The sequence below is a fragment of the Myxine glutinosa genome, chromosome 6, assembly GCF_964187855.1.
Source record: "Myxine glutinosa chromosome 6, kmMyxGlut1.1, whole genome shotgun sequence".
Taxonomy (NCBI): Eukaryota; Metazoa; Chordata; class Myxini; order Myxiniformes; family Myxinidae; genus Myxine; species Myxine glutinosa.
In genome coordinates this window covers 75,371,047-75,381,031 of record NC_136266.1, presented here as the reverse complement: position 1 = coordinate 75,381,031, position 9,985 = coordinate 75,371,047, and the positions used below count along the sequence as shown (strand labels likewise).

Sequence of the window (9,985 nt, the reverse complement as noted above, 5' to 3'; positions counted from 1 at the left end):
TGTATAAATTTTTTGTAATGTTTTTTTAAATTTTTACAAAATATGTTTTACAAAGAACCAAAAAAACAAGTACAGATACACTCAAAGTACACCACCCCCATGCCAAATAATTAAATATCCTCCAGCATGGCATTTCCGGGGCACCTCGGGTGCCCGGCAATACTCAGCTCATAGAGACTGTATTGGGAGGGAGAGGTGCACAATAATTGATTGATTAATTGCATAATTAAAATCAACAAAAGATTGTCATAAACTATTTTCTTAATCAATTGGCTAATAGCATAACTAAACCACTCGTGCTTCATCCGAAGATGTATCTTTTAGAAATGTAATTAAATAAGTCGTAAAAAAATTAAATAACTAATTGATTAATCAATAAATAATTAATCGATCAAATGATTAATCAATAAATCAAAAATATCCTTCATAGCCACATCACTTGGTCACTGTCGTGTCCAAATATCAGCTTCCTAGCTCAAAAGGTGCCTGAGATAATGGCTGGAAGAGAAAGGAAATGTATAAGTACTAAATTAATCGCTAATAATTAAATAACTAATCAATTAATTGATTAATCAAAAAACCAAACATTCTTTTTTTGACAAAGGACTTGCTCACTGTTGTGCCGAAATTTCAGCTTCCTAACTCAAAGGATGACTGAGATATCGCCCGGACAAACAAGAAAACAAAGAAATAAACAAACAAACAACCAGAGTGAAAACTGAGTACTCCCTTCCAGTGTGCGTCATTGCCGAGCTCCCTTCGGTGCCCGGCAATAACGTTATTCAGCGCCTGGAGATGGCATAGGAAAGGAGCTGTGTACAAAAACAAACATGTTTTTCCCGTTTGCAAACATGTTTTGAGATTGGTGAGACACATTTCGAACAACTGACGTAACCAACCTTACAAATAAATGTTTTGCCTGTGATGCACGACTTTGTGGAAACCCTGCAGTTGATGTTGTGACGTCTCAAGTTTTTAACATTAACGACTTCTTATATATAATTTCTTATTTGAACCTCATAAAGAAGTTGATGATAGAGGGGAAAAGGCAATAAAATGACAGTTTGGACAAGCAAGGGAATGATTGATATACAGCTAATTGAGAGTGGTAACAGTGACATTGTTAGGCGATGTGGGGTTAATGTTGGTAAAAAAAAATTGAGGGAAGGAATTCGATGGACAAGGGGTGACATGAGATGGTGGTGCACAACATACTGGGTGTTTATAAAGTCTCGATCTATTTCAGAGAAATAATCGGTGACTAAATAGATAGGGACTTTATAAACACCCTGTACATAAAACTCTGGAGAGAAGAGAGTGATTGAATGCTGAGCAAGGAGGTTCCACAAGAGAGAGAAGAGAAGAACAAACCAATGGGCAAGAGCCTGGATATTTGTCGTCCAAAAAGGTTTCCTGAAACGACGTGTGCATCCTTCAACTCGGGATGGTCAGAGTTAAGATTGGACTTGTCAATACCAATTCTCTCTCTCCTAATGCTTCGAACTATTAGCTTGGGGTTTTTGTTCATAAAGTTTTGAAAAAAATTTTTTTGGTGAAACTTTGTTGGTGAATTCTGTAGTCATCATTTGTATGTAGCATTCTTAGTTTATATTGAGGGCATTGTGTATTGCACCAAGTAGAGTTGATTGGTGATTATACCAAGTGGAATTCCCCAACTTGAGCTGTTTCTCTTCCACCAGTTGTGAAATCGGCAGCAGAAGTCCATCGAGTCAACGATCTATTCCAGCAGGGTAAATTACGGCACTAAGTTGTTGGTCTCTCCCCGAAGGGGATGCCAGACTATTGCAACGTTACCTGTCTGTCTGTATGTGTCTTTATGTGTGACCGTGTCTATGTATTTTTGCTTTAAACTAGCTTTCTCTGCAACTGCTTGTCGATCAATGAATGAATGATTGTTTTAAGGCCATTTTCCCCACTAGAGCGGGGGTTAGCCTTGCGGGCCCCATGACAATCATGGATCCCTGTTTGAGGCAATGTTTTTATGGCCGGATGCCCTTCCTGACACCAACCCTTAGTCGCCTCTTACAATGCGCAGGGATACGGTGTACCTATTCTAAATCGGGGTACACACAGGGATCAATGCAAAACTTTAAACGTTTGAGGGATTCCCCATGGAGAATATTTCATTGCTAACTCTGACTTCATAGGTCACATGGTATTGCAGCCATATTGGATGAAAGGAAAACATTTGGACATAATTTTCTCAGAAATCGCTCAACGAACAATTTTTAAACTTGACTTATGTCATCAATTTCCCATGTGGTATATAGGGTGATAACTATGATGTCATCAGAGAAGTGGTGTTCCAGCCACAATTGGTTGAATTTAAATCCTTATCCGAAAAATTTGAAATTTCATTTATCTGATCTATGACCTGATGCGAGTGAAGAAATAAATTTATGACATTCATAACCCATGCCAATAAACTAAGGGACATAATAAGGTGCATGGATGATACAGGTATATGGCCATAATAGCAGCGAGTCGAGAATATGCATTCAACGAGTGCCATTCTCGTTGTTTTTGTTACTAATTGATATTTTATCAGATTACATAACTTTCATCCAGCAGTATCTGAATTGACTATTAAAGATAAGCGTCACCTAATATAGTTTTAGCTAAAAAATGCCAATGTAAAAATGAACTCGAGTAAAATTTTCACCAAGACACCCCAGTAACCACATTCCCTTTACTGTAATACTGTATGAAGACAGAAGAACCACCTTTGGAGGCCATTTTTCCCCGCAGAGCAGGGGTTGGCCTTTTTCGCGCACCATGGTCCCCATTTTGATGCAATGTTTTGTGTGACCCACTCCGGGTACACACAGGGATCAATGCAAGGCTTTAGGCATTGCTGCTGCCACCAACGATGGCATTGTTGCTGCCAACCCTGTAAGTCACCTCTTGCAACACACAGGGAATTACCAGTGAACTGGTACTCAATTTGCCGACCTCGGAAGGATGACAGGCTGAGTCAGTCCCTCTGGCGTTAATTCAGTGATCAACTGGGAATTTGAACCCAGTTTCAGTGGATCCTGGGATCACAAGCTGGCACCCTAACCGCTAAGCCAAACACTAGGTACTAATACTGTAGTATTTTTTTTTAAAATTAATACTGGTGATGTATACAATAAATATAGTACGTTATACAGTACTGTAATACTGTACAACCTCCTATATTTATTGTAAACATCACCGATATTCATTTTTTAAATCATCAATATAATGGATTTTTTTTTTGGTTGAACATGACATTTACACAAGTAGCCTTCAGTTGTGTTTTTGAGGGGTGTTCAAAATGCTCTCGGAATGAGATGTTCAAAATGCTCCAAAAAAACCCAAACAGTTAGTGTGTGCTCTCACCTGATAAAAATTGAAAACAAATGGGGACTAGTAGGACATTTATATGGGTCTCTGTTGTAAATCACAGTTTATTTTGGTTTCTACAGGAACCAGTGGAGTTTCCAGTAGAAACCAAACCAGATTTGGGTGAAACCAATGGAAACCATTAGATGCAACTGGTCTGAAACCCATAGAAACCAATAGGAACCTTCAAGTTCAACTGGTCCTGCAGAAACCATTAGAGGTAACTGGTCCGAAATCCCATAGAGCAAACAAAATGCTTTAATTACATTTTGTTATAAACATACAGAAAAGATACAGTTCCATATATATAGTTGAGTTATAGCTATGTTCTTTATAACAGGGTTTCCCTGTAGAGTCTTTGTTGTATGTGTAAATGGAAGTTGCAGTGTTCATGTTGTTCAAGTTATTTGTACAAGTTCAGTGGAAAACGAAGTTAAGATATAACCCTGCTTAATAATCCCTTGTTGTGCTCCATGATTTTGAGGCTGTCTGAGGGAAATAAAGAGGAATGAGGATATCCACAAATAGGAAGAATTAAGTGACATTAGCAGAAAGGCAAGGCCGGTGCATCTGCAATAAGCCATCAAACATGAATTTATTCTGTTCCAAGTTATCGTAAACGATGAAGCTATTTAGAAAAACCATTGAGGCGAAAACGATAAACCTTTCCACCTGTTGTGTTCATATCGACCTGTATGTTGTATTTTCCTTCAAATTTGAGTGGAATTAAGGAAATATGGAAAATCAGTGGAGTTGTATAGTGGGAACAATCTCCAAGTAATTTAACGGATAGGGGAGGACTTTGAATTTTGCAGATAGTTTCTGTAAAACTAAATGTGGATTATTCTATAATAATAATAATAATAATAATAAAAGGCTGTGTGTGTGTGTGTGTGTGTGTGTGTGTGTGTGTGTGTGTGTGTGTGTGTGTCTCCTCTATAACTCCAAAACTATGAAACCCAGCGGCCACAAACTTTGCATGCATACTTCTCGACCTCCAAGCGATTGCATGAAAGAAAATTGGGTGTTTGGGTGTGTGTTTGAAGATCATTTACACCAACAGGCTTTACTTTGGTCAGCCTGCAATCGGGTTACTCAGCTTGGGGTCTTAATTCCACTATTTTATCCACTCAATTCAAGTATGCCTTGTCTCAGAACAGGTCGGTTTCTGTACAATAAAGCTTCATAGCTAAGAATGGTAAGATAGCTGATCTTCATACCTACAAATCGCTGTATTCCTGTATACATCGCAATGCTTATAAACAACAGTGTTCGTGCCTTTATTTAATTTCTGCAAACTCCGAAAACCTTACGGAGAAACTGCTTCTGATAATTCTTCTTCTGCTTCAAACCTGGCACACACATGCCTGTGGTGTGACTTGCGGTGCCTTGCCTGCTAAAAAATTTGTGATACAGTATTTTATTTCCCCCCTTACAACAAAGTAACCAACAGGATTGACGCAAAAGCTTCCACAGCCGAGCCTGGGTACTCCATGGGAAAATCTCTAAGTTTATATAAAGGCAAAATAATTGGGAGGATTACAATGATTAAAGCAATAACAGGACGAGTGAACTCCAAGCGCTCCTCATCCAATGCCTGACCTTCAAAAGTACGAATCGCTAATCGCTTGCCAAGCCAGGCGTTCTTTATCAACTGTTTCATTCGAGTGTTTGCTTGAGTGCTTAAGCTACTTGGCGATCGCTCTTATTAGTCTTATACATTATTATTGGTAACTAGCAGGGTTAACTGGCATTGCTCGAGGGGTGAGGGAGTGGTGGGGCGGGGGACGGGGGGGAGTGGGGAAGAGGGGTGGTTGGAGAACTGAGAAGGGGGAGGGGATAAGAAAGCCTGTGAGGTGGGGGGTGGGGGATGCCGAAGGGTTTATTAAAAATGGTGAGTTGAGGTGATGCTAGTTTGGGTTTATTTAAGAAGTGAGTCAAGGCGATGCCGGTGGGTAAAGGTGTCTGAAAGGGTCGTTGGGGTCTTTTTGTTTGTATATAAGATCGAGGCTCGTGAAAGAGCTAACATTAATCACACAAAAAGTCAAACCGACACACAACACACAAAATAAGGGCAGCGGTAGACAAGATGGGGAGAGAGGGGGAAGGACACAAACACAACAGAAACACAAACATAAAAGGTCTTAACTGTCTTCCAGATCTTAAGGGTGTTTGGGGTCTAAAGGGACCCTCCCTTACCCTCCTCCCCTTTCCTCACCCCTTCCTCCATATCTTCATATTCCCGGCACAAAGTGACTCTGCTTTACTACGCTGGGTAATTTTGCTGGTAATTAATATAAAAGAGCAAACCTCCCTTGCTTTGAAATCACAAATGTTTGATGAGAAATCCTTTTCTTGGTTCGACTTTAATCATTTGATATTCCTCTCTGTTTATAATTCAGGTTTGGAAGAGTACAGAGAGATACCATCGATTTATTCTGCCAGAACAAGAAAATCACAGTTGTGCCTCATTTGGTATTCACACCACTCCCCGTTGAGGAGATCCTTGAACGTTGTAATAAAAGAGTGGAAGACCTGATTAGGTTTGATCCAGTGAACTGTAATTGTGAGCACTTTGCTAACGAAATGCGTTACGGACAACCTGTGTCTCACCAAGTTCAGGTGACTTGCGCAGCAGGCGGTGCTGTGACCGGGGCAGTTGCTTTGATTTGCGGCTTCACTGCGGGTCCTGTGGTATTGGGAGTTACTGCAGGTTCTCTGGCGACCTATTATGCCGCTTCTGCGATTTCTTCGGCATGGAACAACTTTATGAGGAAACCGATCGATCAAAAGATGAAGCAAAAAAGGAGGTAGATTTCAATAGTTTCAGAAACTCGTTTTGTGATGTCAGTTTATGTTGAGTTGTTGGGCTAGCTCATTGGTAGCATACCCACCTTGAGTTATCTGGTGAGGATTTGAATCATCGTCTAAATACAAACCCTCATCCTCAGGCTTTGCAAACAGGTCGTTACATCAATGAGTAAATGAGTACCGACACAATAAATGAGTACCTACATCCTGCAGAGCAGAGTTGGACAACCTTTCCTTGTGTGACGACCATAACAGCTATTGTTAAACTTCGTGCAGATCATATATATGCTTGGTGATTTGTTAGCAATTTAAACAGGACATACGCAGTCATACTAGTAATATAATTCATTGTAAATTTCGTAATGAAAAGCACAGCACTCTGAGAGTCAACTTTTCGCTTGCCATTTTATCAACCACAACCAATGAGAAAGCGAAATATTTACTTTCTTCAATGCTTTCTATCTCGTCCTGTTCAGACTTTTTTATGGCAATGGTCAGGAGCGTCGAGAGCCAGCCAGGTGTAGGAGGATAGAATCACTCCCCCTAGGATTTTAACACTCCCTCTTGCAGGATCAAATGACTCCCCAGGATTATAACACTCGCCCTATTTATATTGTGATTTAAACAATATTTATTGCATGGTAATGACACACAACCATGACAAAGTTAATGAATATGAACATAAAATGATAAATGAATTGATAAACAGGGCAGAATGATGTCCTTTGTAAACGTCTCTCCCTAAAAATAAAAATACAATGTTTTTCGCATCCCTGTATAAAACTGGGTAAATCAAATAAAGAAAAGTATAAATTTAACATTCAAATAATTATATATTTTGATCTTAGAGCATTCGCAATCATCATTACGATACATTTACGATGTTTTATACTAAAAGGATATTTTCATTTCAACATATAATATGTCATTTTAAGTTACGTTCTATAACTTTACTTTGCTATAACTTTACTAACCCTAACCCTATACATATAGTTATGAAATTAAGTACAATGAATGAATGAATGATCGTTTTAAGGCCATTTTCCCTGCTAGAGCGGGGGTTAGCCTTGCGGGCCCCATGACAATCATGGTTCCCTGTTTGAGGCAATGTTTTTATGGCCGGATGCCCTTCCTGACGCCAACCCTTGGTCGCCTCTTATGATGCGCAGGGATACGGTGTACCTATTCTAAACCAGGGTACACACCGGGATCATTCATCCCAGCAAGCTGGCACTCAATTTTCCGACCTGGGAAGGATGACAGGCTGAGTCAACCCCCCTGGTGTTAATTTAGCGATCGACCGGGATTCGAACCCAGGATCCTAGGATCCTAAGCAGGCACCCTAACCGCTAAGCCAACACCAGGCTTTATGAAATGAAGTACACTGCATGATATATTTTTTTAAACCATAAAGTATAATAACTCTCATGTGAATATAAATGAACGGGAGTATTGATTAAATATACGGGGAAAACGGGACTCATGTCTTCTTTTGTTGTATTGAAATAATGATGGGCTCAAATATAGTACATGTATTCAACAGTTGAATATTAAGATCCGACAATATGATGCACATGCTCACACGGTATACACTAAAATACATAGTAAAAGCTCTGTTGATCATTGCAACGATATCTAACATCCTGTGAGTTATATTTCCAAAGTAACAAAATATATCTTTCCATTCTTTCTGGGGGATTGACTTTATCCTAAAGGGGAGTGCTTTGATCCTGGAGGAAGTGTGTTGATCCTGACAGGGGGGAGTGATTCTGTCCTAGGATAATTACACTCTAGACTCTAGAGTGTGCCAGTCCGAGGAATAGTTCACTCTAGAGTGATTTTATCCTCGGACAGAATCACTCTAGAGTGAGATTTTAGGGGAGTGAGAGAATCCTGCGACACCGGGCCTCAAGGCAAATAACCCCAGGGCCCCACACCCACGCTTTCTCTCTTTTATAACTTTTTAAGGAACTTTCTTTAATGAAAAAAAAAAAACTTTTCATAAACACAAGCTCACTTTTATTTGGCTGTATAATCGAAAATAAAGGAGATAGCGGGACGTTTGGACCGATTGAGTCAATTCGCACCCTCAACTGTTGAACATTATTTCTCCATAAGATTGGCAAAAATAATACGTGAGAAGATGGTTAATACATTTTTTTGGACAAAGAGGATACAAACCCATTTCTTTGTAACGCACATTTGTGGTTAATAACCATTTTCTGTAAAGTTCGAAACTGTACCATTAACAGTGGTAAATGTTGTTTCGTTTCCGGCAAGGAATCAAAATCAGCTTCTGGTTTTAAATTTAACGATGAGGGAATGAGGATGATTTTAAACAGTACAGTGTTTTAAACCCGATGCTGTTTAAAAAAACAATACAGGAGAATCTCGGGCCCCTCAACAGACCACGGACCACGAGGCAGCGACCCCCACCCCTCCCCTGGCTCACCCTCTCGACGCCCTCGGTAATGGTAATACAAATTAATTCGTATTCGTACTCACTTCTATTACAAACTATAGGGTTGTATATTGACAACAATATGTACTCGTATACAGAGCACACGTGTGGTTGCATAGCCAGTCCTTTCTGCCTTCCTATATACACTTCTTTCTAAGATTGATCAGTGAGGCCATCACTTGTGGTGGTGAATATGGTTATGTGCAACTTATGATGATTAAAGAAATTAAAAACTTTTCTTGGGAAATAAATTGTGTCACTTTCAATTTGTATTTTTTTTATGTTGTTGTTGGCTCCAATCACGGACTATATAGTCCTCATCGAGGCCAGGCCTTAAATAAAATAACTACATTGATAAATGTGAGGAAAGAGAAATAAAAGAGAGAGAAAGTAAAGGTGAGGAGTGAAAATGAGTATGAAAAGTGTATGATGTTTGTTTGCAAGAAAGAGAGATTAAGGCTAGCCCGATAGGTGTAGTTTGAGTGAAACAGAAAGTAAGACCAGCAATCCTGACACGGAGAATCTAAGATGGTTCCAAGCACAACTTTAACGCTCCTAAGTCTGAACGGTAGTACCACCCTGAGCGGTTGCTGTCTACAACCTACTCCCTAAAATTTTGCATTTGCATTTTTAGTACCATTTGGTATTTGCACAAGCAAGAGCTGAGTCATGTGATAAATACTGAACAGGGAAACAGTCACCCCATAGGAACTCGTGTTGCATTTGCTGGAAATGACACAGAACAGCTGTGATTAGTTTCACTGGTGGAAGAACCACATTCCTTCATCGTTGAAGACTTTTCGTACCACCAACCCTCTGAATCATTGCCCCTACATGTGCATGACTCAAAACTTCTCAATGAAATACTGGATGCTGCAACTGTTGTAAAACCTTTGTTGAACTGTTGTAATAGTTTGTAGAAAGTGCAATGCTTGCCTAACAGCTCGGCCTTATCCTTAAAAAATTGATTAACACAAATTGAAGCAAATTGATTTTGAGGTCAAATTTCTAAAATTATCATTTTCATCTCATTGACTTGAAAATTGAACAGCGTTTGCATATTGTTACGGATTCGTCACTTCCGTTGTTGTGGTTTTCATCCACTAAGAATTTTTAGTTCCATGTACTATTATTGTTATCGTTTAAGTGAAATGGAGATAACCATTTTCAAAAGGTAAAAAGATTAGTGTTTTAAAAGAAACCGGAAACCGGATCGGGAAAAAACCGGATGAAGAAGAGGAGGAAGAAGAGGCGGAGCAAGTGAGGTCGAGAAGAACCCAAGCTGCTTTGATGTCTTGAGCAAACGCTGGCGAACGGGGGGTCACG

The 9,985-nt window shown here is 39.5% G+C and overlaps 1 long non-coding RNA gene across 1 annotated transcript; it reads left to right on the top strand.

Moving 5' to 3' along the window:
* The first annotated feature begins 1,700 nt into the window (after positions 1-1,700).
* LOC144892620 (uncharacterized) lies at positions 1,701-8,911 on the top strand. Its single transcript, XR_013623821.1, has 2 exons — positions 1,701-1,751; positions 5,790-8,911. It is a non-coding gene; the product is annotated as an uncharacterized LOC144892620 (long non-coding RNA).
* The last annotated feature ends 1,074 nt before the right edge of the window (positions 8,912-9,985 follow it).